Genomic DNA, 6119 nt, shown 5'->3' with positions numbered 1-6119 from the left:
ACTGAGCAGGGGCGCTCTGGCTGCATTGCTCCAGGAATTCACCGTAATTCCACCAGGTTGGATTTTTTCCACCTGTTTTTTAGTGAGGCATTTGTGGAGTAGATTGTATACCATACCAACCTGTTTGCAAGCACCCAGCGCCTTGAGAGTGAAAGACTGGGAACAAGGAGTAGGCATTCTATCATCTATGATTACCCTGTCTCCCTTTCAGAAATGTCCTTATTTTTTGCCCCGGTCCTTTTGATGGGTATTATACGAAAGAACAGTGTCATAAAGACATTGTATCATAAAGCAGCGACTTTGTATTTGCTTGTAGAGGCGTATATTTTAGACTTGTGGTCGAGCGGCTTTTATATCTTGTAGTAGTTTCCCCACCAGATGTCATGTAGTGACGGGAGAGGTAAAGAATAGTATGGGACTATTTTTATTTGTCTTGGAAATATTAAACAGGTATAAGAGTATAAGTCCCGGGTAGCTACCTCCCTGTCTCGCTATCTCTCTCTCTCTTTCTGTTCTAAGGCTAATCTCCGTCTCGACCTCTCTCTAGGGTCGCTTGTCTCCTTCTCCACTCTCTTTCCTAAAATCTGGTGTAGCAGGGGTGTGTCACGTATGTTCCTCATGGTTACCAGATCTTTCTCACGAGAGGACTGCTGACAGCTAACTGCATCATCTCCTTACTGGCCGCTGTCGTCAGCTTTCCTCAGTGTTAAGAGTGTGTAAGCATGCTTAGCACTGCTCGATTCTCGCAGACACAACACCTTCTCATCATTTGACTTCCTGCTTCTATCTGTCTCTCTATCTATCTATTTATCTATCTATCTAGTATGATTTGCAATTATAATATGGAGACCTACCACATTCCTCGGCCGCGCAAAAATGGCGTACCATCGACATTTAATAGTTATAATATATTAATACATACTAGATACACATTATAATGAACTTATAAGCTAATTAAGTGAAATACATAATATTGTAAAGTAACATAATTGTATGAATATTGTATACATATATTATTCATAGTAAATAGTGATTATTCAGTAATATTACATTTAAACAAGTTGTATACATATTTGAATAAATGCAATATAATTGTGCAATGGTAATATTGCTAAGTTATACATTACATATTTGAGTTATCACTTTAGTAATGTCTAATATTTCATCTAACTTGTATGATGATACTGGTAATATAGAATTGTGCGATAATTGTATGACATAATACTGTACTAACATTGTGGTACTACATAATTGTAACATTTTATGAATTGTTACTAAATATTGTGTTAATGCATAATTGTGTTGGCCTTATAATTGTAGTTAAAGTTACATAAAAGTTACATCTTGTTAATGCAACTGTTACATAATTGGCAAAGTGTAACATAATGCAATCGTTTGTCGTTAAGTAATTGTTACATATCGTTTGTAGGTACATAATTGTAGTTAGTGTAACATAATGCAATCGTTTGTCGTTACATAATTGTTACATATCGTTTGTAGGTACATAACTGTAGTTAGTGTAACATAATGCAATCGTTTGTCGTTACATAATTGTTACATATCGTTTGTAGTTACAAAATTATAATATGGAGTAACATAATTGTAATAACTGCAGTCCTAACATATGCTGCGGTCGATGATAGTGATGATGTGTCATGCCACTTGTTTGTGGAGACACAATTTGCTTTTTTTGTTTGTAGTTTATGTGGTATTTTGGCATATATAGTAACACTTACACTTATTTTCATTTGTTTGTTATGTGATCTTACTTTATTTCTCTTTTTTTCTTTCTTACTTTTCTTTCTTTTTTTCTTTTTTTTTTTTTTTGTATTGATTTCCTATAGTTTGTTTCTCTTTGCTTGTGTACGCTTTTTCCATTTTGTTCATGGTTGCATAATTACTGGTTAATTTCCTTGGGATACTTTTTTAAAGTTTAGTTTATATTACACAGATATTATTGAAAATGATATTATATAGTCCCATATTTTGTTGTTTTATATAAAAAATATATACACTATATACAGTATTAACTATACACACTGATTTGTTGTTCACCTGTACCTATCGTGGGTAATATGTGTGTCAGCACTGTGTGGAAATCATTGTCTTCACGATTGTGTTGAAGATGTTCACTCTTGCTAACGGCATTTGTGTTGGCCATTTTTTTTTTTTCTCTAGTTTACCGTGTAACTTAATTTGTCTGTTTCCACTAGGTAGCTTTAATTAATAAATGTTAAATACAGTTCTTTTAATTGCTCACTGAGTAACTGTGATGGTATATTTTCTTTATCGCTTGTAGATGTAATAATGTATAGTTGTATGTATGAAACACGTATTTTATGTAGGTATAAATGGTAACACTCGTTGGTAGTAAATAAATGTTATAATAAATGAATGAATATATACAGTGTAGAATATTTATTGTTGGTGCAAGTATTTAATGATTGAGTTATGAAGATAATTGAAGTAGGTATATGAATTTAAGTTGTAACTATACAGTACGTTTTATATGTTTGTGCAGAAGCTTATTGTCTATCACTGTGTATTGTATAAATGAAGTAACTATGTAACTCACTAATTTTTACCGTGGAGGAAAATGGTGTGAGTGGTGTTGCACGTGGTGATAGCGTTGTCCTTCGCGGGTTGATTGGCGTGTTGTCGTCTCAGCACATGGTGACGTCGGCTTCCCACACTGGTAGCTGTGGTGAGTGAATGAGTAGCGATGAGTAACTTGAGTGAAGACGAGTGAGTAAGATGAGTTGTGAATATGGACTTGGTGTTTGCTTCGTCGTCCTGACCTCTTCACACCTGCGTAGGCGGTGGGGGTTGGGTGGATGTAGCAGAAAGAGGAGGGTGAGGTCTGGTGGTTATGAGTTGTGAGTCGTCTCTCACTCTTCGTTTGTTTGTTTGTTTGTTTGTTTGTTTTCTTTCTTTCTTGATGTATTCTTGGTCCTTTTTTCTTGTTATTTACTCGTTGTAGGATGAAGACTTGTAGACTATTTGCACTGTAGGCTGTATTTTGTAGGATTCAATGTAGAACTGAAGCTAATCTTGTAGTCTCGGTTGCTTTTGTAGAAATTTGCTTTTAATTCGGAGACGATGTCCGCAGATTTGCTGGTTTGTCGTTAAGCTACTTGCAAGGCGTCGGTGATCTCTTGATCTCTGTATCAGCGTAATGATCTGGGAGACGGAGGGGGCAGGATGGAGAGAATACTGTCAGGAGCTGATATTGTTGGTTGTTTTCAATCTTGATATTTTGTAGGAATTTAATGTTGATTCGTAGACGAGGTTCGTATACGTTCGCTGCTACCAAATGTCATAAAGACTTTGTATCATAAAGCAGCGACTTTGTATTTGCTTGTAGAGGCGTATATTTTAGACTTGTGGTCGAGCGGCTTTTATATCTTGTAGTAGTTTCCCCACCAGATGTCATGTAGTGACGGGAGAGGTAAAGAATAGTATGGGACTATTTTTATTTGTCTTGGAAATATTAAACAGGTATAAGAGTATAAGTCCCGGGTAGCTACCTCCCTGTCTCGCTATCTCTCTCTCTTTCTGTTCTAAGGCTAATCTCCGTCTCGACCTCTCTCTAGGGTCGCTTGTCTCCTTCTCCACTCTCTTTCCTAAAATCTGGTGTAGCAGGGGTGTGTCACGTATGTTCCTCATGGTTACCAGATCTTTCTCACAAGAGGACTGCTGACAGCTAACTGCATCATCTCCTTACTGGCCGCTGTCGTCAGCTTTCCTCAGTGTTAAGAGTGTGTAAGCATGCTTAGCACTGCTCGATTCTCGCAGACACAACACCTTCTCATCATTTGACTTCCTGCTTCTATCTGTCTCTCTATCTATCTATTTATCTATCTATCTAGTATGATTTGCAATTATAATATGGAGACCTACCACAACAGAATTCCTGCTTACTGGACTAGGGATCCCGTTATGTTTACCCCAATATTTGGTCAAGTGATGAGCCGTAATCGGTTTCAACAAATTCTAAGTCGCCTCCATTTCTATGATGCTCATGATCCTGCAAATGCAAACAACACTGATAAAATGAGGCAAATTAGGTTGATCTTTGATCACCTCAGGCAAACCTTTCGTTCCTCATTCTATCCCTATAGAGACCTCGTCATAGACGAGAGTCTCGTGTTGTGGAGAGGCAATATTTCATTTAGGCAGTATATACCCAGCAAAAGGCACCGTTTTGGGTTCAAGATCTTTGTTATGTGCGACTGTAGGACTGGATACGTGCAAGACATAGTCTTGTACACCGGTGCACAGACAGACATAATAGAAGATCGAAGTATTGGACTGTCGGGAGCAGTGGTAAAGACGATGATAGAAGACTACCTTCATTGTGGTCACGTCCTCTATCTGGACAATTGGTACACTAGCCTCTTCTCGCTCGTTATCTTCACACACATGAAACTGGAGTCTGTGGAACAGTGAAGGTGAACCGGCATCACATGGCCAAGGTAGGGCGGAAACTTGCAAGGAATGAGGTTGTCTTCTTCAAAGCCAACAAACTCCTTGCAACTGTGTGGAATCACAATAGAGAGGTAAGCCTATTGTCAACGGTTCACCGCCCCTTGATGCACCGTACTGATTCAGTTGATTACCGTACCGAGAACAGGCGTCGTATTTGGAAACCTGAGTGTGTCATGGACTATAATATAAACATGCGCCTTGTGGACCAGTCAAACTCCATGATATCGACGGTAGAGTGTGCCAGGACCACGATGAAGTGGTATAAGAAACTGTTATTTCACTTGCTAGACATCACTGCTCTGAATTGCCACCACCTTCACGCCATGACAACAGGAGTTCAGGAATCATTTAAAGGGTTTGTTAGGGAGCTCACAAAAGAAATGTTTGCACGGTATGCTGTAGAAAGGCCCCAACATCGCACCCGCACTGCCCCTACTGCACAAACTCCCCTGAGAATATCCGGCCGCCATTTCCCCACTCCTATCCCTCCCCAGCCAAACAGACCTAGGCCCTAACGCAGGTGTCACGTGTGCAGTAATTCCCAGGTAAGACTCACGACACAGAGGAAGGACACCCACTATGAGTGCGTGCAGTGTGACGTGGGTCTCTGTATTCACCCATGTTTCAGCGAATATCACACGTTGATGCAATTCTGATATGTTGTGAATGCGACAGGACGCTGAAATTATGAGGTAAATACGACAGACAGACGCTCAGTGAAATTATCAGGCATGTTGATCTCCAAGTATTAGTATAAAGTGCATACGGGTATAACATAAGTGCAAAAATTGTACTGTATGTAAGTGTATAAATATGCTGTAAGTGGAAACATACATAGCGAGGGTTTTATGATGCAATATTCTGTCGCTCAGTGCAATAAATACGGCCCGTAATTATATAATTATTATTATTGGAAATGCTTACTGGTACAATATGAGTTCAAATTATTGTAAGTGCTGAAATATATTCTAAGTCAAATATTCATAGCGTGTGTATAGAGATGCGATATCCTGACGCTCAGTTGAATGAATAAGGCACGTAATAGTGAAAATAAAATTCAGCAAGTGGTAAAGTGTGTAATATATGTGAAGAATTAATATATAAGTGTGTGAGCATTATGTTGGTCGAAACATTCATTGCGAGGGTATTTTCATGCGATATTCTCACGCTCACTTGAATAAATAATGCCAGTAAGTATGTACAGTGCAGTATAGGGGTGTAAACGTGTGTAATGTAAGTGGGAAATTATAATTGGAGTGAATAAATAAAGTAGATGATGAAACACGAGTGTTTGAGATCGTGGTTGCTACGTGAATATGCACTAGCATATCGCTAAATGCCCTCGTAATGAATGAAAATAATTGAAAACATTTACAGTGGTGGAGAAAAGGTTCTATGTAAAGGGAAAAATAATAGGAAAGCGATAAAACAATTTGGTATGTTGAAATACGAGTCATAGCGAGTGCGCTTACTAAGCTGATGTGGGCTAGACTTATGCTGCATGTCATCATAATGAATGAAAACATCTGAAAACACTTACAAACAGTTATAATTGGTAAAATGTCATTGAAACAGAAGTATACAAGTAGAAAAAATGATAGGCTGACTGATACAAGAAACTTAGCAAATAG

This window comes from Coenobita brevimanus, chromosome 70, assembly GCF_032717465.1.
Source record: "Coenobita brevimanus isolate Jiangsu-jjx chromosome 70, ASM3271746v2, whole genome shotgun sequence".
Taxonomy (NCBI): Eukaryota; Metazoa; Arthropoda; class Malacostraca; order Decapoda; family Coenobitidae; genus Coenobita; species Coenobita brevimanus.
Note: the sequence above shows the minus strand (reverse complement) of the source record.